At 43.8% G+C, this 23,557-nt stretch overlaps 1 protein-coding gene across 2 annotated transcripts in view; it reads right to left on the minus strand.

The window, feature by feature from the left end:
• The window catches only part of Tenm4 (teneurin transmembrane protein 4), a 712,052-nt gene that overhangs the window by 569,545 nt on the left and 118,950 nt on the right, over positions 1 to 23,557 (minus strand). The window lies entirely within an intron of this gene.

Genomic DNA, 23,557 nt, shown 5'->3' on the forward strand with positions numbered 1-23,557 from the left:
GAGCAGGGACTATACAAATCCATAGAATTTAAAAGTACCCAGTACCCAGCAGATGATGACTAGGCTCTCTGGCCTCGGTGTTAGAGCAGGACTGTTTCCCTTGTTACATTGCTTCATTCTCATCTCTTGATCAGTTTCCCCAAGCTCTTCAGGCAGGAAATCTGGCCTCTGCCCTCACTGGCTACACCTGAGCCTGGCAGAGTGAGGAGCAGGTGACCTCAGCCCTTGAACTGGTCGTTTTCCAGTCTGTGATCTACTACCTCATCTGGAAAATAAGGGAACTGGACCAGCGTATCACAGATCACAGCGTATCACTTTTAACTTAAAAAAGAAAAAGAGGCTAAGGAAAGAAATGGAAATTCATACATTTGAGTCCCTACTATGTGACAGTTATTGAGCTGATAATGTGTGCAGACATTATCTCATGATCCTCATAACCACCCTGGGAGATTTTTACAGCTGAGAAAACTGTAGCTCGATAAGGCTCAGCAATCCATCCAAGGCCTGATGCAGTAAATTGGGCATCAACATCACAATTTTTACCATATCCATGTGTCGCCTCTACTATTGCTTACTGATTTTTCCAAAGTAATTCATTTATTCTTGTTTGACTTTATTTTTAAGGGATTTCATTATTTTTAGAAATTTCTACAGCTCCTTTTTTTGTGCCCCTTCTCTCTGGCCCAGGGAAAGGCAGTCTTGCAACTGAAGATGGATTCTGTGATTGCAAAGTTTATACTTGTGATCATTCTACATACATATATCCATGAAGTCACATGTTTGGGATGCTGTTTATGTACCTTTTTCTAATTTTCATTAAAATAGATGACTTTTGGCATTTGAAATGCTCATCCATGTATTTTGCCTATTCCAACTGTGCCCCCACTACATTTTGGGGTCAGGCTGGTGTAAGTTCCCTCCCTATGACCTCAGATCCTAAGTGCATCATATTTCAAAGCTGAAACAACAAAAACACCTTATGCTTGGTGATACGTCAAAGGTCACACAGCTAGTAAGAGAAGGAAGCAGGACTTGCTCGTTAACCCAGTGCTCACGCCTGACCTCAGATTCCAAATCTGTATTTCTTTAGCGTCTGACTGCTAATTGTTATTTCCAAATCAAGGCAGCATCATCCTGTTCTGTTACATTGTCAGCTTCTCCATAAAGTGACTAGATTGTATCAGTACCTATTTAAGTTCCCCCAAAGGGCACTTTGGTAAGAAGCTGCATAATTTCTAAAACCAAGTTTAGAAAAATGTGAACTGAAAGTGATTCTTTATTCAAAGATCTAAGATAGTAACCAAGGGAATGGAAAGGGCTGGTAATGTAACACCCAGGAATGGGACCGCCGCTGCAAATGAGGATGAAGTCCCAACTGTCAAGGGAGGGGCGAGAGAGCGCCAAAGTGACTGTGCTGGACGCTGATCGAAGCCGTTGTGGAGTGGGCTTTGTGAGGCTCTAAGCCTCCACTTCCTGTCATCTGGTTTAAAATTAATTGGCATGAATTTTTTATGACCAGGGAGCAAACAGGCTGAAAGGCCTATAGAAATGGCCTTCTTCATATAGTTCCTTGTTTCTGCACTGAACGGAGCTCCAAAGTTGGAGGGAAACAGGAAAACAAACGACTCTGATTATTCACTCCCAAGTCAAGCACACCTCTTCCATGAAGCCTTCTCTCACTAATCTGAGTCAGAACTAGTCATTCACTTATGACAGTCTCAGTTACATCACAGTTATACATTATTTTGTCTTTCTTAAACTATTATTTTTTTATATTTACCCAAATACACTAAATACAATTAAAGCTCACCTCCGATTAGCAATACCATTATGTATATATGGATTTTTTTCTTCTAAATCTTTTTGTAAGAATATACATGGATATTCATACAGTCACATTCACATTCAGATACTCTACCAAATAGGATTGGACTAAAACACACTCATTTTAAATCACTCTTTTTTTCCAGCAATGGATATTGAAGTCAGAGTCTCATGCATGCTAGGTAAGCACTCTACCACTGAGATATATCCCCAGCCCGCTTTTATTTTATTTTGAGATAGGGTTTCTCTAAATTGCCCAGATGGCCTTGAACTTGTGATCTTCCTGCCTCAGCCTCCTGATTCACTGGGATTACAGACTTGTGCCACTGAGTCTCACATAATCTATTTTTAACCTAGGGAAATAGCATACTTCTAAATGATTATGTAGATACATAAATACTCCCCTACTGACAGATCATTTCCAAATTTTTAGTACTGTAAATACTTTGATACTTTGTACATATTTCTTGCATGGTTGTTTGAATATGTACTTAAACTATAGTGCTTAACATTTTAAAAAATGTATAACTCCCCCCCCCAAAGAAAACGGGATCACTTTTAGTTTCTACCAGCAATATAGAAGCATGCCAATTCTTGTTTTCACCAATATTAGGCATTAGCGTGCTTCTCTAAAAAAAAGAAAATTTCTGTCAATGTGATAGGTAAACAGTGCTTTGGTATTTTAACCTGCCCTTCTTGAATATAGTTAGACATCTTTTTCTGCATTTCCTGGCAACTAAACTTCTTTTGGGAATTTCTTGTTCTCTATCCTTAACCTATGTCTAGGTACAGTGCTTGTCTCTTGTTGGTACAAAAGAATTCACCATTTGTCTTTGGCCTTGCTGTTATAGTTGTTATTATTGTTGGTGTTGTTGTTTTAACTTTCTTCCAGCATGTTCAGTCACAGGAAGGGTACTACTGTCTTTAAATTAATTCCACTAGAAACCTAAGCCCCTGTCTTAACACCTCCCTGCTTGTCACTACCTCAGCCAATCACTAAATCCTAACAGCCCTACCTCCAAATACACCTTGGATCAATATATTTTTCTTCCTCTACAGTTCCACAACCTTTGTGCAAGTCACCATCATCTCTCACCTGGATTCCTGCAGTCCACCCCCACCCCCAACCTGGCCTCCCTAATCCTCCACTCTAATTCTCTCACCATTAGAAGTCAGAGGGATTTTTATAAATTTATAAATTTATAAATTTATATATGTGTATGTGTATATATATATATATATATATATATTTGCAAGTTGAATTATCTCCCTTGCCAAAAATCTCTTGACAGTTTCCTAATCCACTGAAGATAAAATCTGAAGCCCTCAGTGTGACTTGAGCCTTACAAGGCTGCTTCTAGAACCTGGGTTCTGTACTGCTTGGGTTACTGATCCATTCATCCCACCTTAGTCTCTATGCTTGAGCTATACTGAATTACTGAATTCCTTTCAAGTCCTCAAATGGGTCATAGTCCTCCCTGGTGCCATTCCCTTCTACCCAAAAGGTCGTTTTGTTCTGCTCCTTGCCTGGTTAACCCAAGTACATTCTTCAGGCCTCTCTGCTTAAACACCACCACCCCAGAGAAGCCCTGTGCCCACAGACCAAGTAAGCTTGCCTAACTGTGTGCAGGTCTTTCTTTGCAGAACACACACTGCGATGAAGTGCTACTTGGCATGGTTCATTTACTATGTGGCAGACTGCAAGCTACATGAGGACAGAGACAGATTTCCCTGGTCCACCACTGACTACTTAGAGTTTGGTATAGTACTTAAGCACATTTGCAAAGCACTCAACAAATGCTCACTGAATCACATTCTTTCTCAAAGGAAAAACAAAAAGTAAACAACTTGTCTATTCCAAGGACCAACCAATCAACTCTGAGCTTTAGTAATAAACTGATGTGGGTCTTTATTCAGAACGCAGATGAGGTGACAAACCAGGCCTGTTCTTCATATGCCAGACTCTAGCCTAATCATGAAGGACTGTTGTATCTCCTTCCAAGCACAAAATTCAAAGCCCTGGCTTTGGCAACCATGAGCACACCAGAGTTGAGGCATCTCACAGGTGAGGTTCATGCCTAGGGCTATTCTGTAGCTCTCTCCCCTCTCCACCCTGTTTTACCCATACTCAGTGAGTGTTTCTTTAATTAATTTACTTTAAGTCAAGTTATATAGTAATTACATCAAATTAACCAGCTTTTCTCCTAATATTTAAAAATAAATTTGCATTACTAACATTATTGATGATTTTTCCTTCCATCGATCATATGTATATTTATGAATATGTTCTCTTGGGTTATTTCGCTGAATTGAAAGGAAGAGAAAGTGGATTGTATGTCAGGGAGGCTCAGTGCTCCTTTAGCTGCATCTTTGCCCTGGCCCCAGTGAACCTGGTCCTCAACACTGCGTTCAGTCACTGAATTTAGTGAAAAGGTCCTCATTTCCCCTGCTCTCTTTCCTACAGGGTCTCTGGGATGAAAATTGAAGATCAACTTGGGCTGTGGATCCACCATTTCTTTAGCTTATTGGGACTCTTCTCCCAATAAGGTTAATCACAGGGCACCAACTGGAGCAGAATGACCAGTTGCATGTGGGTGCTGACTCACTTTGGTCCCCTCAGTCTACTGACATAGTGCCAGGAGGGCAAGGAGTTCAGCAGATGAATTCGCTGGGGCCTGATGGAGGTCTGGGCACTCACCCATGCTGAGGGCACTGGAGAAGAACAGATGCTTGCTTGCCGTCCTGGAGAAGGTGGGTTTCAGTTGGGAAGACAAGACCAAGATGGGGTTAATAGTCCTGGTCCTGTCAGTGCCTGCGGCCTCATCTCCAGCCACCTCTCTAGTCACTGCTTCGACATTCTTTTTCTTTGAGCATTACACTGCCTGGAAAGTCCTCCACTGGAAGACCCAAGGGAGAGTGACTAGGGTGCCTATTGGGCTCAGAGAGTCATGTTAAACGTTGCTAAGAAGCACTGCTCTGGAATCAAAGAGTCTAGCCTCCACATAGTCGACCTTGGGCAACATTCTTAACCTCACTACGGCTCTGTGCTTGCGTCTGAAATGCGGAGATAGTAACAGAATCTACTCCTAGGGCTGTTGCAGTGCTTTGTGACTGTCACCTAGCAAAGGCTCAACAAATGTTGGCAAATATTATCACAACTGCTTATTTGAGTCAATGATAAAGTACTGACTGTATGCCATGCATTCTCCCCAACACTTTACAAATATTAACCCATCTAGCCCTAATAAATAATTCTGAGGGGTGGGTACTGTTATTTTCTTTATTTTCCAGATGGAAACAGGGGCACTGAGAGAATAATAAAATTGCCAAAAGTCACACAATAAGTGGTGGAGCCAGGATTCTAAACTTAGCAGTCCGCCTCCAAAAGTCTATTAATCATCATCACCCTAATGTAATGTAAATGTTACCACAATTTTTAGTTAATAACAATTACTATTCATTCTTATTTAATGATGGTGACTGGCCTCAGTGGGCCCCGCCTAGCTGGGTGACTGGGATGGGGTTTGGTAGAGTGTTAAGAAGCTAGCCAAGCTCACTGAGGTTCCAATGAGTCTTCCAGCTCCAGAGGGGAACCAAGAATCTGAACAGGAAACGAGCAGAATCCCAGAGCTGTGTGTTGTGCCCATATGTTAGGACTGGGAATGGGTAATAGGATGGCCACTCAGTATCTCATACTGTAAAAGAGGCACCTCATCTTCTAGGCCCATCTACCAGGAGGGCTGAGGCTTCCACTGGCTTACCCACTGTAAACAGGTGGACCCTGGGACTCACTAAAGCAGGGCTGGAGAGAGCACAAGTTAAAGTCTCCTTTCTGGAAATCTCTGCTGCCCCTGCTCAAGAGATCTTAGGAACCCTGAGGCTCAGAGATGCTTCTCGAGCTCTACATATCTGTTCTTCAGGTGCAGAAGCTGATTTCAGGAAACTCTTGATATGAGTGAAGCTGGTCACATTGCCACCATACGTCTGAGTGAGGGTGAATGCTTCCCAAGGACTGTGGTCTATAATTCCCGACATCGTCATTGCTAGTGCTTGGATGAATTTCTGCTGTTGCTTAGGTCCTCAAACCATGTCCATTTTTACTTTCTTTTGGGTATTTCAGAGTCAAAGGTTTTGTTCTCTCTTGCTCCTTCTTGGTTAGATTTCATTTTTTGTGTGTGATCAGAGTGGTGTGAAATAATTTAGGATGAGAAAATTGTACTCTAGTCACAGGACCTCAGCCCCTAACAAGCCAGCATGGCCTGGCAGGGACAAGAGTGAAATCCCGATGCATTAACTGGCCTTCTGGGGAGCAGCCATGCCTCCTCTGTGTGTCCTTCTTGCAGTGCCTCATCTACAGATGCTCCCAACTGGGATACTCTGCACCAAGATGCTTTTAGACGGAGATAGTTTTCTGTGCTGTGCAGCAGAGAAAATGGTTTTTATTATGTACATGGAAAACATGGAAAGTCTAATAATGATCCAAGATGTTGCTGATATCGTCACCTCTTTTCAACCAGGCCTGTGGAACCATGTGAGGGAGTCTTTTTAATTTTAACAAACCAAGCATGTGAGCTCTTCTTGAAGGATCACCTTCTCCACCCATCAACTTCATGTTCACCCTTCTGTTCGACACTTAATTGCTTGTTCTGTGTCAGACCCAGCCCAGAGCTGGTGTCTGGAAAGTAGACAAGAACACCAGCCTGATCCATGTTCAAATTCTGGCTGTGACCCAAATGAGCCGAGTGACACTGAGAAAGTGTCAGCTTTCTTATCTGAAAAATGGGAATCCTTACTCCAATCTTGCAGGGATATTGTGGGAATTACATGGAACAGCATTACTCAAACATCTAGATGGGTCCTACAGATCAGTCCCGAAGAACACTCACTACTGTTATGTTTCTTCTGCCAAGCAGAGTCCACAAGATGGGCTCTTGAACTAAAGGACACACGCGGTAGAATGGGAGAGTCTGTGACCTACAGTGGGATCACTGAGGAAGGTTCAGTATTAATGGGATGAGAACAAGCAAGTCAGGTTTCCAGTAGGACTTATGAGCATAGTCTTTGCACAAAAGAAAGGTCCAGGGCAGCGGGTGTGAGATGTGGACCCATTCTGAGAAGGGCCAGCAGAAGAGGGAGATGTGGAATGCAGGGCATGGGTGCCAGGCTCTGAGAATGGGATTGTCCCTCCAGGGGTTTTAAGCTGGGCACATACAGGGCCAGATTCGTCCTTCAGATCTTCACTGGCTACAGTGAGGAGTAGGTTGGAGCAGAGAACCACAGAGCCATGGCTGATCTAGACCCAAGGAAAGGGTCCCTGACTTTGCTCTTGGGGTCACTAATTCCCCCTCCCTATCCAGATCCTCAGAAGCCTAACTGCAGGGGCCCACTTACCAAAGACTGTGGGCCTGGCTTAATTGGAGATGCCCTGAAGAGGTACTTTCAGGTATGAAATGCAAAACTCTCCACGCAGCCTGTTCTTTCCTGACCCAGTGGGTGCAAGGCATCCTCTGCAGCAGGCCTGGAGCCATGGGCAGGGTGCCTGATGGTGCTCCAGCCTCTAGCAATTAAATTACTCCAATTTACTCAGTTCTTTTATTTTTTATTATTATTACTTTTGTCATGAACCCTGTGTTTATTTTTGAGGGTAATAGCAGATTGAAGCAGATAAGATCTAAGATCATGGACCCAAGAGGTTTACACTGAAGGAGATATGGCTGCCCTATAACCCAACACTGAGTGCTGGGGTGTGTTCAAGAGAGGGTCAAGTGGGAGTGCTGTGGAGACAAAAGTGATGCAGAAGTCTCCTTAGTAACAGAAGGAAAACTTCATGGAAGAGGTGGCATTTGCCTGGGCCCTGGAGACAAAGAAGGCACCAGAGAGCCACAGATAACAGAGGACATTCCAAGCTGAGAGCAGGTGTTGTGGAGAAAGTGGAGTTTGCTGCTGTGGCTGGATCACAAGGGATGAAGAGGTGATAGGGGACAAGCACAGAGTGGTGGGTCAAGGTCATGCCATTCCCTAATGCACAAGAGCAACGGTCATGCAAGAGCAAAGCAGGAACTTTTATTAAGTACTTACTATGTTACACCTGGTAATGTGCATGACATTATCTCTTCATTAACTCGTTTCATTTGAATTTTGTAAGCATCCTGGAAGGTATGCACTTTCACCATATCCATTTGACAACTGAAAAAACTAAGGCTCAGAGAAGTTCTGTGGCCCGCTGAGGTCACAGGAGTAGAAGTGGAGCCCAAATATCTGACTCTCAGTCCAATGACCCCACTCTGTACAATACTATCTCCCCGAGAGCTGGGGACATAGGTACATACTTCATTCCAACAACCAAGCACAAACTCCTCACCACTGCTACCTGTGTCATGGACCCTACATTGTATTCCAAAGGAGAAAAATTAGCCCAATATGCCTCTTTGTAACAATATCTTAAGTAATTCCTAAGGATATATGTTTGACTGAAATCAGCCACCACTGGTGACTGCCTGTAGTCACTGACAGCTTATAATGTACAAGTACCTCCACTCCAAGTTTGTGGTAATCATCACAGCAACCCTATAAAGCAGGCTTCACTCTCCCAGGTTTAGAGTTGAGGACATGAAGGTTGGAGAGGCAATGTGACTTGCCTCTAGGAACAAGAAGCAGGGGACCTGGCACTCGGACCCACCTATTAACTTCAAACTCAGCGTTACATTGGTTCAACCTTCCCATGGTCTCCCTCCAAAGAGTCCCCCTTGGCTGGCTCCCATATCTGTAAGTGGACCCACCTTCTATCAGTGGTACAAGTTAGAAACCCAGGTCACCCTTAACCCCTCTCGCTCTACTCCAGCCCCAGAGCCAACCCATCATGGAGTCCTGCTCATTTTAACTTCTTAAGCTCTCCCAATTCTCTCCACTTCTCACCCTCTCTGCCTCCACCATCCTTATCCCAGCTACAGTCATCTCTCACCTGAGCTTCTACACTGAATCCCCCTGGCCTCCCTGCGTTCCGTGCTCCTAGAACATGTGCCCTCTGCACTGGCTACATGCCCATGTGGCCTGGCCCCTGCTGGCAGCTCTGCTTCCTCTCCACAATTCTTTTATTCCCTCAGACATCCCATTCTGTGTGACTCTAGGCATTTACCCTTTCTGTGTCTCAGTTTCTTTCCCTGAAAAACAAGAAGAAATATCCAAGAGCTCTAATCTGCGATTTCCACACAGGAGGAACCAGGATAGAAACTGAGGCATGAGACCTAGAGATCTGAGCACTTTGATGCTTCTAGCATAGGAAACCGCAAGGGGCCAAGGCCTGCGTGAGGATAGGAGCATCCACCCTCTCCCCTGCTACCCCATCCCAAGCTTCTCTGATGACTTCAAGCAACCAGCAGGCTGGCAGATGTTGGTTTGATCTACCTGAGTGACAACCAGGTTGCACAGGGCCCAGGGAATTGCCTAGAAGCTGCGTCAGGTGTGGAAGAAGCGCAGGCTGGGCAGAGGGTAGAAGTGTGTTCCCCAGGGCTGGCCTCAGGCCCGATGCCCATGGAACCTGCTGGAGTCCCTGGAGCTGGAGAGGTCTAGAGATCACTGGGGACGGGGTCTTAGCCTTTCTGTCCCATGAACCCCTTTGGCAGTTTCTTGAAACTTACAGGCCCTTTCTCAGAAAAATGTTCCTAAGTGCATAAAATAAAAATCAATAGGATTACAAAGGAAACCAATTATATTGAAATAGTTATCAAAATGTTAAAATGAGAAATTTGTGATCGTTATATTTTTATTTCTTTTTTAAGTCATAACAAGGATTTAATGGCAGGTCTAATAACTATCATAACCTTGAGATAGTGATGAGTGTAAATGATATTTTGAGGCATCTCCAATAACTATAATGGGATACAAAAATATCTGATGCTTCCTCGTAACCAAGTCTCAGAAACTGCTAATGCTATTGTGGTTTATTGCCTACATTCACAATGGAAGAAAATGCTAACTTTCAGTTATTTTGTTCCCAGCCACACACTCACATTAAGAAGCTCTGATTTAGTGCAGTAACTTCACTTTACAGAGAAGGAAAGCAAAGTTCCCAAAGGAACAGGGACTCGTACAGGGTTACAGTGAATTCAAGTTAAACCGGATGCTGGAATGAGCCCCTACTGCCTCCCAGTACCTGTTCAACCACTTTACAGAGCCATGTCCAAGTGTGAGACTCTTCAAACTCTTCATACAGGATAATCACTTCATTCTCTGAGCCTTGGTTTCCTCACCTGTGAAACAGGAATAACCACACCCACCTCTCTGGGCTGCAGTGCGGATAGAATAAGAACATGAATGGGAAAGGGACAAGTTACCCGCTAGCATTCTGTATTGCACACACAGATGCTTCTTGATTTGCAGGGGAGTTACGTCCTGATAAATCCATTATAGGTTGAAAATACCATATGTCAAAAATGCATTTACTACACCTAGTCTCCTGAACATCATGATGTCCTACCACAGTGCTCTGTAGAGTAAGTGTTGCTTCTCTCGTCTCCTGGCTGACTGGGAGCTGCGGCTCACTACCACTGCCCACCATCACCAAAGAGTATCCTGTAACATATTGCTAGGCAGGAAAAGATTGAAATCATCATACTAAGTATGGTTTTTACTGAATGTGTCACTTTTGCGCCATCGTAAAATCATTAAATTGAACTGTTGAAAGTTGAGGACCATCTGTATCAGTCACATGTGAGTAATTACTATGCACTAGGAAACCAAAGGATAGGAAAGTCCAGGGTGGCAAACATAAATGCCTAGTACATATGACAAGAGGGAGGGGTGGGGACCATGGCAAACTCCAGAACTTGTATACTTCTAAAAGGGGTCACTGTCCTTCATTACCCCATTAGGGAAGGTGGATCTAGTATTGGCAAATCTGACTTTCTAAGGGATGGTGGAAATCTCTATTTTATGTTAAATTTCTTGAGATTTAAAATAGAATGGTCAGTTTGTAGCCTCTGGGGTTTCCACTTCCTGGGAAAAACAGGTCAGTGTGCCATATAGGCCGAGGGGTCCTCACTCCGTCCAAGCCCTGGAGGCCAGGGGGCCCATGCAGAGCAGGCATTCTTGCTTGGGCAACCATAACTACCCCCAGCAGCCACATTCAGTTTTACAATTGTGCTCCAGCCTCTCGCTGCTGGGAGCCTGCCCTGTTTTATTAATAACCCTGGATCGTGCTCACAGCACATCAAGGTAAACAGAGACATTTCCAGGGCGTGTAATGCAGGAATTCTAACAGATGAAGAAACAGGCTTCCAAATATAAATAGGAAGATAAGATAAATAGACAGAGATCCAAGCTGGCTTCACGCTGACTTGCAGGCTGTGAGCCACGTTCTCAGCAAATTGTGGATCATCCAGGCTGGAAGAGATCCTCATCTGGAGGAGGGGGAAACAGGTTAGGAGAAGGGAAGAGACTTGCTGAGGGTCACGTTCATTATTTGGATCCTTCGGATTTCTCATAGCATTGATTTTCTCATCTGAAAACTCAGAATCACTCGCAGTTTCCTTTAAGTGACAGATTCTCTATTCTAAAGCCACTGTTCACCATGGTCTGGCCATTTCAGACTTGACCTTCATGATCAACCTGAGTCAGTATGTGGGAAGCTCCCTGACTCTGCCGGGCAGAGGCAGACCAGAGTCCCCATGCCTCTACTGACCGTAGCACATGCCACATGGGAATGGCCACTGCTGGTGTGTGTGTCTGCCTCTCCTTACCAGCTCTCTCACCCGGAGCTCAGCCCAGGCCTGGCCCACTGGAGGTGCTCTACAAATGCAGGCTGAACGAAGCAATGAAAAATGCATGATGTCCCTTCCCACCTGCAGTGGCATAAGGAGGTTGCAAATGACGATAGTCACCGGAGAGCTCACCACACACTGTCTTCATATCAAGTTAAAATGCAAAAGTGGTCCCAAGTGTGAGATAAAAGAAAGACTTTGGTCTATAACATCAAAGAGCAGCCAAAACTCTGGTGAGGCAGGTACATGGTTTCTTTGATAATTCCTCCTGTGAACAAAAGGAGGAGGCAAGCAAAGCCTTGGCTGAGGATGCAAGAGGCACCAGTTCCTCCTGGTTACCTCACACGCTGCCTCCCGGGATCCCAGCAGCTTTCCAAGAAGGCAGGACACACTTGGAATGAGGAAAGTGAAGACCCAAGACTGAATGGCACAGGTGAGGATGTGGGACTGGAACTAATGCATGTGACTCCAGAGTTCCTTCATCCTATCACAGTTGCCCCCGCCTTGACAATGGTCCCTTGGTACCCCGCCTGTCCACTGCTTATCCTCGGCACGGAGCAGATCTTTGAATATGTTATTTCTTCACCTCTATCCTGGGCCCTTATATGCTAGCCCTGCCTCTGTCATGGATCTGAGAGCTTGGGAAGAGAAGGTGGGTCATTTTGACATCTGTCTGGTGCTTTCTAGGAAAAGGAATAAAAAGTGGAAAACAAGAGAAGCCCAAAGCTTCTGCTCACTATAACCATGTTGTGGAAGGAGATGGGGCTCTTTACAGCTTTTTAAAAATATTGTTTTAAATATAATTAACATTTCTATATTACCCTATGAAATCTTATCTTGGGGTGTACCTGCTTGCAGACAGAAGACCTTGGTTAAGTCATCCCTTCATCAGCCTAACAGTGATGTTCAATCAGTGATGAGGCACGGTAGGGAGTTTTGAGTGTTGTGACCAACGTGGTAGAAACTGTTCTGAGTGCTCAGGGTGCACACTGGACAAGACTCTGCATCTGACGATGATTGGCACATCAAAATCCTCTGCATCCTAAATGGATGAGGCAGGTCTGGAGTCAGAGAGCCTGAAGTCCCAAACCCACCAAACCTCTCAGCTTCTTAGCTGCTATGCTTAGTCTGTCGGGACTTCTGTGGTGACAGTGCTGCAGATCAAGTAGCCAGCAGAGTCCAGCATGTTAAATGTTTATGGCCCTGGTCCCCTGCCACTCTCATCTCAGCACTGCTAGGGACTGAGTGCTGGAGGCAGCTGGAGGTTGGGTGGAGGGTGACAAGTACATTGGGCGTGCCATTCTCTCCTAGGGCTTCGCCATCATTGTGCCTTGATAATCCTGCTTTGAGGAAGGGGCTGGTGTTTTATAAGCCCACAATGCATAGTTCTTTCTGTGACTGTGAAAATCTTCAGAGAGAACTCAGATCCACTTGCTGCTCTCTGACTTGAGGACTCAAGCCCTTGGGCTTACCCTCCAGGGCTCTCAGCCAACCTCCCTTCCAGTGAGCAACGTGGAGTCTCCATGCGAACTGCTCACCCTTCTTTAGACATGTTCACCCAGTCTGCCTCTGCAACTTTGCACGTTCTGTCTCTCTCTGGAACAATCAGAACCTCTTCAATGTTTGCCCCAACCTCTCAGGCACACCCACCTGTGGGACCATTTCCCTGTGATTTAAGCCCCTGCTGCCTCTCCCTCCCTGGAATCCCACAACACTCAGAGAAACAGCTGCCATTTTATGCTCCTCATTCTTGTTTTCTGCAGGGCCCTGAGGGAATCTAAGTCACTCAAGATCTCACCAATTCTCACAAGAAGGGGAATTCCTTCAAGGCAGAACAGGTGCAGGCCCTCACTGTGCTATCTTTGTGCAAGAAATTCCTCCCTATCATTAAAGCCGTCAGTGTTCCCTCCTCCAGGAAGTTTTCCTTGGTCCATCAAACTCCTCTTGATCTCTTCTATCTATGACTCCCCATCTGAACCATTCTCAGAGGAAAACCCTCTTCTGGTCATGTAGCTTTTATGTGACTGCCCTTCAGCACTGTAAGCCCATGAGGGGAGATCATGTGCTGTTTTGTCCCTGGTGTCAGTGCTAGGGTGAACGTAGAGTGGGATTTCAGTAAAGCAGAAATCAGGTATAGAACACTTACTATGTGCCAGGCATTATTATCCCTACTGCTCTACATATATTAGCTTATTTGATGCTTTATATGTTAGTTTATTTAACACTTTACATATATTAACTCATTTAGTGCTTCTTATTTGCTTATTTAGTGATTTAAATGTATTTGCATCCTTGATGCTTTATGTGTATTTGCATATTTAATGCTTTAACTACATTAGTTTATTTAATGTTTTACATATTAGCTTATCTAATGCATATTTAATGTACACAACCTCTCTATAAAGTATGTCCTATATTTACTCCCATTCTTAAGATGAAGAAATCAAGTCACAGAGAAGTCAGGCAATATGCTTAATTGCTTAATCAAGATTAAGAAAGTGACAGAGCCATGCTTGAAGTTGGCCGTGTTGTTCCAGCAATCAGGTTCTTAACCTATGAACAATAAAGACTGCCTGAGTTCATGTATCTTTATATCCCCAGACACTAGCAAAGAACCAAGCAGTTGGCAAGCACTCAGTCAGCATGTGTCCCCAGCACTCCTTTGATGGAGGCCATCACCGTCATGGTGAGACCCAAGATGGAAGGAGCACCTGGCAGAGCAGACACAACCCCTGCCAAGCCTGCCCCAAGCACATTCTAAAGCAGGATGTTCCTCTCCTCTTAATAGGAACAGTTTCCCTATCAATTCCCAAACCACCACACAGCCTCTCTGCCAGGGTGAGGTACTAAATCTATAGCCTCAATATGGAGGCTGTGTGCTTTGTTACTGTCGGGACTGATCGCCCACATAATTTCACATTCGTTAAAGCTTCCCCCACACTTGTTTTGTCTTCCAGAAGACCCTCTCCCCAGTCACTGGCAGAAATAATCCGTTTGTGTTACTGATGACATTCCTTGACCCAAAACTGGAAGACAAGGACATAGACCTTAGATTGTACTTCTCTGGCTTCAGTCTTATTACCCTAAGCCCTATCTTCACACATGTAACATTGAAATTTTCCTCAGATTGCAAAATGGGGGATTTTCTAGTGTCTTAGAATGATTCTCAAACCAAGTCAAATTCATCCATTTGCATATTTCTTCCCAGACTTGTCCAAAGAGATCAGGGCTCCAGACAAAGAAAGCTCCTGCACTCCCGCTGATGAGTTTGAAGTTACTGATCCAGGTCTCCCCACCCCAGTTCTTTACTACAAAGCTCTGTAAATTACACGCACCAGACCCTGCCTCCCTACCCAAATACATCCCATGTTATGCTGTCCAACAGGATAATCCTCTAAATCCTACACAATTGTTTCCAATGTTTGGTGGTAATGGACACCGGGAAGCTAGCACACTTGCCTCAGCTCTAAATGCATTTGCTAATAACTCTTTCACAGAAAGGGCTTCATTCCTGCTGATTTCAAGGCTCTGGAAATCAGACTCCTCACAAATTTCCTTTGACTTTGTCTCATATAATCCTGCTTCTGTCTGCTTCATGCTCTTCTCCAAATGTGTTGGGTCCCAGAGGGCCTTTGTCCTCCATGAATGATGGTTTCAGGCTCGACAAATGGCCCTCCATCTATCACCGCGGAGCTCCAGCAGCAACAACAGAGGCGCTTCTGTGTCCCTCCAAAAGCAGGCAGAGTGATGACCCTGCCTGGGACTTGCCTCGCCCACTGTCTCTGGAGGGACAGCAAGAATTCCGGGAGTTCTGGGAAGGTGAGTGAAGGAAGAGCCATTTCCACTTTCACCAGGAAGCCCTTCTGGTCTGTGGAGACCCTATTTCTGTTCCATTGTCTCAGGGGGGTCTATCCCTGTTCTCGTCCATCCTCTGCAGTCGGAGGCTTTTTTCCCAGTCATGTCATCCATCTCTCTGTTGAGCTCTGAGAATCTAATGAGATCATCATACTGACTGTGTTCTGCAAATGCGGAATGGGCAGGGCCATTAAGGAGGACTGGATCTGTTGTCAGGAGGGCCTGAGTTCAAATCTGGCTTGGTCACTTTCAGACATGGTCACCTCACAGAGCCACTTAACCTCTCTAAGCCTCAATATTCTTATTTGCATGGCAGGAGTAATAATTCTTTGTGGTGCCACTGTGAAACTCCAGAGGATAATGAAGGCAATGGATGCTACAGTCAGTCCTCTCTATCCCCTGGTTCTGCATCCACAGATTCATCCAACCATGGATCAAAATGTGGGGGAAAAGACACACTTTTACATTACTGATGGAGTTGCAAATTGGTGCAGTCATGCTGGAAAGCAGTATGGAGATTCCTCGGAAAACTTGGAATGGACCCACCTTTGGGCCTAGCCATCCCACTTCTTGATTTATACCCAAGGACTTAAAATCAGCATACTACAGTAACTCAGTCACATCAATGTTTATAGCAGCTCAATTCAAAATAGCTAGATTGTGGAACAAACCTAGATGTCCTTCAACAGATAAATGGATAAAGAAACTGTGGTATATATGCACAATGGAATATTATTCAGCCATAAACAAGAATAATATTATGGCATTTGCAGATAAATGGATGGAATTGGAGAATATCATGCCAAGTGAAATAAGCCAATCCCAAAAAACCAAAGACTGAATGTTTTCCCTGATAAGTGGATGATGATACATAATGGGGCTGGGGGTTGGGGATGAGAGCAGAATGGAGGAACTTAGATTATGTAGAGGGAAATGAGAAGGAGGAGGGGGTATGAAAGATGGTGGAATGAGATAGACATCATTACCCTATGTACATGTATGATTACACAAATGGTACGAATCTACATTTTGTTTCTACCGACCATAGAAACAAAAAGATGTACCCCATTTGTGTACAATGAATCAAAATGCAGTCTGTAAAAATTTTTAAAAAACAATTTAAAAAAGAAAACTACTGATTTATTTTTTTCTGCAATGTGATCTTATGGTGAAAGGGGAAAAAAAAGTATGGGGAGTAAAAGGATGTCTGACCAAACATGTACAAATTTTTTGATTGTAACTATCCCCTAAACAATATAATGTAACAACTATTTACATAGAATTTACATTGTATTAGGCATCATAAGTAATCTAGAAATGATTTGAAATATACCAACAGATGTACATAAGTTGTGTGCAAATACTACACTATTTGATACAAAGGACTTGAGTATCCATAGATCTGAGCATTCTCAAGGGGTCCTGACACCAACCCCTTACAGTACATAGTACCTGGCAAACAGAAAGCACTTAATAAAGGGTACTATTAAAAAAAATTAGCTGTAGATTGACACAATACCTTTATTTTGTTTATTTTTATGCAGTGCTAAGGATTAAACCCAGTGCCTCACATGTGCTAGGCAAGCGCTCTACCGCTGAGCTACAACCCCAGACCAAGGGTACTACTTTTTAAAAGAATGTTATAATAATGTTAATAACAATTCTATATTTCCCCTAAAACACTAGGAAAATTAATGGTAGAGAAAAAGGAATTGAGTTTTCTTGTGTCATTGAGTCCCCCTTAATAAAACGTGCTAGGGCTTGGGGAGACTGGTGGTACCAGTTCCAAGCAATTCCAGCACATCCCTGGATTGAACTCAGACCCTAGCTCTGCCCCTTTCCTGTGACCTTAGTTAAGTGATTCAAACTTTCTAAGCTTCTGTTCATTTCTCCTCAAACTGGGAAAGATGAGATCTACTTCCTAGGTCTGCTGTGAGTCTAGTGTAGGCAAATGTCAGCCTTTAGAAACTCGCATAGAGTAGATGCTAAAGGAAGCCTAGCTAGGTACAATAGTTACTTATTCATCAGAGACTTAGTGGGAGTCTAGGATATTGTTCAAGGTGCTGGAAGAGTTTGGAAGAGGAGGAGGAGGGGGGGAAGAGAGGAAAAAGAATGGTGAGTAAGACATGATCCATATCCTCAGGGATTTCACAATGTGACATAGCAATTCGTAGTCCTGGCTACACACCACAGTAACTTAGGGAACTTTCAAAAATACTGATGCCCAGGTGTCATGCCCAGAGATTCTGATTTAATTGCTCTGGGGTGAGGCATGGATATCAGTATTTTGCAGAAGCTCCCCAGGTAATTCTAGCATGGCAGGGTCAAGAATGATCGGCCTACTTTGGGAAGACATAAACACATAGCACCAGGCTCCAACGGAGTTATGTACAAAGGGTAATAGGGACACAGACGAAGGCAAAGATGAAGACTCGTCATTTAAGCTGAGTAATAGTGTGGGAGTAGAGCTCACCAGAAAGAGGATCTAAGAGAAGGGCTTTCTGTGCCTTTACTGCAAAGCCCCAATTAAAGGCAGCGCCACAGTGAGTCATCGGGCAGGAACTGGAGAGATGCAGGACAATCGGTTGGGAAGGGAGGCTCTAGAGCGGTGCTGACTCCCATGGCAGAGCTCCCCAGCCCTGTACCTTGCCCTACTCCTTGGCTGAGCTCCAAGGGCCTCGCTGCTAAAGACCAGGAGGCCTCCTTTGTGGAGAAGAGAGAGAGAGAGGGAGAGAGAGAGAGAGAGAGAGAGAGAGAGAGAGAGAGAGAGAGAGAGAGAGAGAGAGAGAGAGAATGTCTTGTATTGTTAGAAAGTCCCTACAAAAATGCTTTCCTTCCCCATCAGCTGGTGCCACATGTCTTACAGAGAAGCCAAACAAGCAGGGTGACTCATGGATCTGTTGGTTGTTTGAAGACTGGGGACAAATACAGGTTTGCTCCTGTCCATGGTGCTGAACAATGCCTATGCTGGAGAACCAGGTGGCTCCAAGTGTGGTCTATAGATAAGCAGCATCCGTATCCCATGGGAGCCTGTTAGATACGAAGAATCATGGGCCCTGCACAGACCTAATGAATCAGAATCTGTCCCTTATCAACATCCCTAGGTGACTGTATGCACATTAAAGTCCAAGATTCTGTGTTTTCAAGCTGTAGGCTGCATCCCCTTTGTGAGTTATAAAAATTAACTTAGTCCATCAGAAACAACATTTTCAAAGAGAAGAATGGAATGGAATAGGACAGAAAAGGATTAAAAATGACAGAGTTTATCACACAGTAAAAGTAAAAGTAAGTATTGTTGTTAGGTATACGCATGTCCTAAGCAGGATCTAGGAAGTGTTTATTACTATGAATTGCATTTTAAACAATGACAGAAAATCACTACGTGGTTTTTTAATGTCTGGGTCATGGTGATTCTTATCAAATATCTCAGGATTCTGGGCCAGGTGAGGAAACAGTAGGAGAAAAGAGGGTTATAGATGAGGAGAAAAAGAATGGGAGAGGAAACCTAGGCCTAATAGAGAGGTATGCAACTGAGGGGACAGTGGCGAAGGAAAAAGAATAAACAAAGCTGCTTTCAATATCGCTTGCCAGTTGCCACCAAAGAAACCATGGTCAACCATGGCTCAAGAATCAAATGAGGCAGGCTCAAGAGTACATCTGGGCAAATGCAAGTGTGCAAACGAGTCTGGGTTGGCAAACAGAAATACCGTGTAGGGCTGGTTTCCCTCCTGATTTCAGTGAAATTTAGTACCATTTTACACCACCCTTAGAGCAGATATTGCAGTGAGCTTCTATTTCCTCAGTGTGTGTAGCTGATTTCACATACTGGAGAATTCCGTCTCGTTCCTGAGGGCTTGCTGCCACCACCCCCAGGGAGGTTGGAGGGCGGGGAGGAGGGGGCGCCTCTGGTTTACAGTCAATAGCAATGGTACCTTGCTTCTTCCTGCAGCTAGATTTCTTAGGTTTCCCACTGCCTGTCATCCACCAAAAAATTTAGAGGCACAACTCTGGAGAACTTTGGAAGGAAATAAATGGAGGCCTCTTTGAAATGCACAAAGACGCTTTGTTCACTTCAAGGGGTGACAGAACAAAATGTCAAGAGTAAAAGTGACACTGTGATTTTTCTTCCTTTCAGAAACGGCCAATGGGAGTTATTAACCTCTTGACATGTGTCTGTTATTTCATTTATACAACAGTGTCCTACATTTGATTTTGCCTAGGAAATTGGTGTCTAATGGAAAATGACAAAAAGTGACTTTTAAAATAATTTTCTTCCAGGCAAGTGGAGTTTATAAAATACTGAGCTCAATATCCCCACTTAGGGAAATTCCACATGGAAAGAGCAGTATGGGATGCTATATGTGGTATTAGTTTCAAGAAAGACATAACCGACATATCCAGTTTTGGGGGTCTATCCTACAAAAAAGAATCAGGAGCAGTAGCTTCCCTATAATGAGCTACCACAAAGTCAGCTTGGATAGTGTTACTTTACTTTTTTCTTGGCCAGGTATTGAACCTAGGGGCACTCAACAACTGAGTCACATCCCCAGCCCTTTTTTATATTTTATTTAAGACAGGGACTCACCAAGTTGCCTAGGGCCTTGCTAAGTTACTGAGGCTGGCTTTAAACTCACAATCCTCCTGCCTCAGCCTCCCAAGCCACTGGGATTACAGGTATGCACCACCGCGCCTGGTGTTACTTTACATTTTAAATGAGGAAATGATGAAGTAACATAAATCTGCAATCTATAAAGACAACTTTTATGCAGATAGGGTGTCTTAATAATTTAGGACCTCAAAACGCTAAGTTAAATGACATGGCAGTTGATAGAGCAAATGGAGTAGCTCTTACTGGTAACTACTATGTTCCTGGACCTTCATATCTTTATCTTATTTAACATACTTGACAGACAATGGGGTAAGTATTACAATCCCTATTTACACAGATGGTAAAAATGGAAGCTCAGAGAGGTTTAGTAACCTGTCTGAGGTCACTCAGCTCATCAGAAGGACGCAAGCAGAATCTGAATAGTAGCATGTAGAACTCTAATCAAGTTGTCCAAGGGTCAACTTGTTCAACTACCATTCTGCAGTTTCAAAAGTCACAGCATCACTATAACCTTTCCTGTGGCCTTCTAGTTGCTATCTCAACTTGTTACTTTCACTTCTCTGAGTCTTGTGTCTGAGCAGACTGACACTACCCGCCTGGTTTTGTTTGGCACTGAAGGAACCGTCCTGGTGAGTAGATGGTCATTTGCAGAGAGAGCTCTCCTGGAAGGGGACTGGTTTTCCACATGCCCCAAAGGATATCTTCTCTTCTCCTCGGTTGACTATTTTTAAAAACAGCCTATACTCAAAATTTAAGTAAAATTCATCTTTAAGGTTAGATTTTCTCAACAGAGCAGTTGAAGCACTTCTGAAACTGGCTAATGATTAGAGGAAAACAGTCCTGACATTTTTAAAATCCTGATCTGAATACATAGACGTTTAACATTCTAATACTTTTTGTTAGGGCGATGTGTTCCATGCCCTGTGAACTGGGGGTGATGAGACCCCAAATGAAGCCCAGTATCTGTTTACCAGTGAGAACACAAATTCACTAAAAAGTCTAACTGGAACTCAGCTAGAAGGAGACACATTTCATCTCATTAGTTAAAGGATTTTTTCTCAACCGTGGCACCAACAATAAAGCAGCCACGCTTATTAGTGTCTGAGTTTTACCTAAAGACGGGCTGGTATTTCACGATTGGCCCTCCAGCAGTGGGAAAAGCCTTGATGCGTAGTGTTGACTCATCTCTGTGGTGTAAATATTCCTACCATGCGAAGTGAGGTCCCTGCAGGAGGAGCTGGACGGGATGGGCAGTGTGATCATGGTAGATGATTTCTACTCCACAGACAACACAGACACAGGGTGCAGTGTAATGCAATAAAGGAATCGGGAAACGGTATCGAGTAATTGCTCCCTTTGTTTTGAATATAACTTATTTACACGTAGGTTTCTATCATTTAATCTTTAACAATGGCTGTGTTTAACAATTAGCTCATAAAACCCTTGAATAATTACTAATCAGTTTTCATGAGGTCTGATCTCCACAGGGTCCTTACTGCTTGGGGCAGGAGGTAGGCAGACACAGGCAGCACATCCAGTGGGGCATCTGCCACAGCTGCATCTGCAGTTGCCAGTGACAGCTCAGTGCCCACTTCCGTGACCACGCTGAGAGCTTGGCAAGCACTAACTCATTCTTCTTGATCAGAACTCCAGGGGGTGGATTTGGAACTCATATCACCGCATTTTTACAGATGGGGAAACTGAGGCTTAGACAGATGAAACGACTTGCCTAGAGTCACAGAACTGTAAACGACAGAGTTAAAATGTTTGATTCCAGATCTCCTTCTCTCAAGCCAGCACATTATTCTGATATAAAAAGAAATGCACTATATTTATTTGTTCATGAACCTCCAATAGCCTTCAAGGCAAACTCATCTGTAACATAGGAGAAATGAAAGTCTGTTCCCAGTTGCAGGCATCAGGAGGGTTGGCTCAACCTTTTGAATTGAGAAACCAGACTATCCAGAGCATATAAAGAAAGAGTTAAAACAAATAGCACACTCCTTTCTTTTGTTTAGCAATTAACAACAACAACAAAAAACCCCTAAAATTTTAAATCAATTTGATTCGTATTAAATTATCATGATTATAAGTTAAAAAATAAAGCTATATATATATGTATGCAACTTAATTTTGTTCCACCTAATGGGAAATTCGGGGCAGGCCAGCAAGATCGTCAGTAATGTACAACCTGATATAGAATCTTGAGTATCTATGCTAACTGATCACAGATATTTTTTATTTTAGCCAGGGGATAACGAAGAGGTGAGAAATACATTCCAAGTAGATATCTAATATGATCCAAATAGCATATCTCTATATTCTAAGCACGCCAGTGACCACAGGCCTCGTATTCCAGTACCAACCACCACATTCTCCACTGTGCCCCCAGAGAGTGCCAAGTCAGCTGCCGTCCACGCTGCCCCATCCTGAAGTTTCGTCCCTGGTCCCCTCGTCCACTATAAGTGACTGTGCCAACTAGGATCCCAGTTGGTTGCTAAGATGTTCTAACTGAGTGTGTGGAGGCTCCTGCAGTTTAACACACTAGCTCTATGTGACGTCCACCTACCTTCTACTGCAGAAGAGGATCCCAGCTCAAAAGGCAGAACATAGCACAGGGCAGGACAGGAAGGGCCCAGAGCTCACAGGCAGAACGCAGCTGACTTTTGCAGCATTTGCACTCAGTGTGTACTGTGTAAGTTTTGGACACCCACTTAATCACCATCCCTGATTTTTCATCATGCCTCGGTAGCATGGAATGATGAGGTAGCACTGCATGATGCAAACTATCTAAATTGCAGGCAATGGTTTCTGTTGCAACAAACTGGGGTGTGGGGAGGGCTGCCCAGCTCCTGGTTGGAGAAGACTCACTTTAAAATCAAACCAAATAATAGTTGAGAAAGAAATGATAACTGCTGTAAATGTTTTAGCATAAATGATGTGATAGTTATTTCCAGTCCTCCAAAGCAGCTCTTCAAGGTGTCTATTGCTCTTCTACTTCCTGGATGAGGAAAGTGAGGCTCAGAATAATTGAGAAGTTTGAGAAGTTTGTGCAGTCTCACACTGCCAATAACTAGCAGAGCCAGTCGGGCACAGTGGTGCAGGTCTGTAATTCCAGCAGTTAAGGAGGCTGAGATAGGAGGTTCGTGAATTCAAAGTCAGCCTCAGCAACTGAGTAAGGCCCTAAGTAACTCAGCAAGATCCTGTCTATAAATAAATATAAGAAAGGACTGGGGAGGTGGCTCAGTAGTTAAGCCACACTGGGTTCAATCCCAAAAAGAAAAAAAAAAAGTCAGAATTATGTTTTAAACTCATATTTGTTTATATCCACTTATTATAGCTACCTTGCAACTCAGCCTACGTGAAAGGCAAAAATAATTACTAAGGGCTTATGTAGTGCCAAGAATGATGAAGATAATGATAATAATGAAACTAACCAACATTTACACAGTGCTTAAAATACTCCAGTCACTCTTAGAATCAGATTTTCAAATCCCCCCAATAGCCTTCA

The sequence above is a fragment of the Sciurus carolinensis genome, chromosome 11, assembly GCF_902686445.1.
Source record: "Sciurus carolinensis chromosome 11, mSciCar1.2, whole genome shotgun sequence".
NCBI lineage: Eukaryota > Metazoa > Chordata > Mammalia > Rodentia > Sciuridae > Sciurus > Sciurus carolinensis.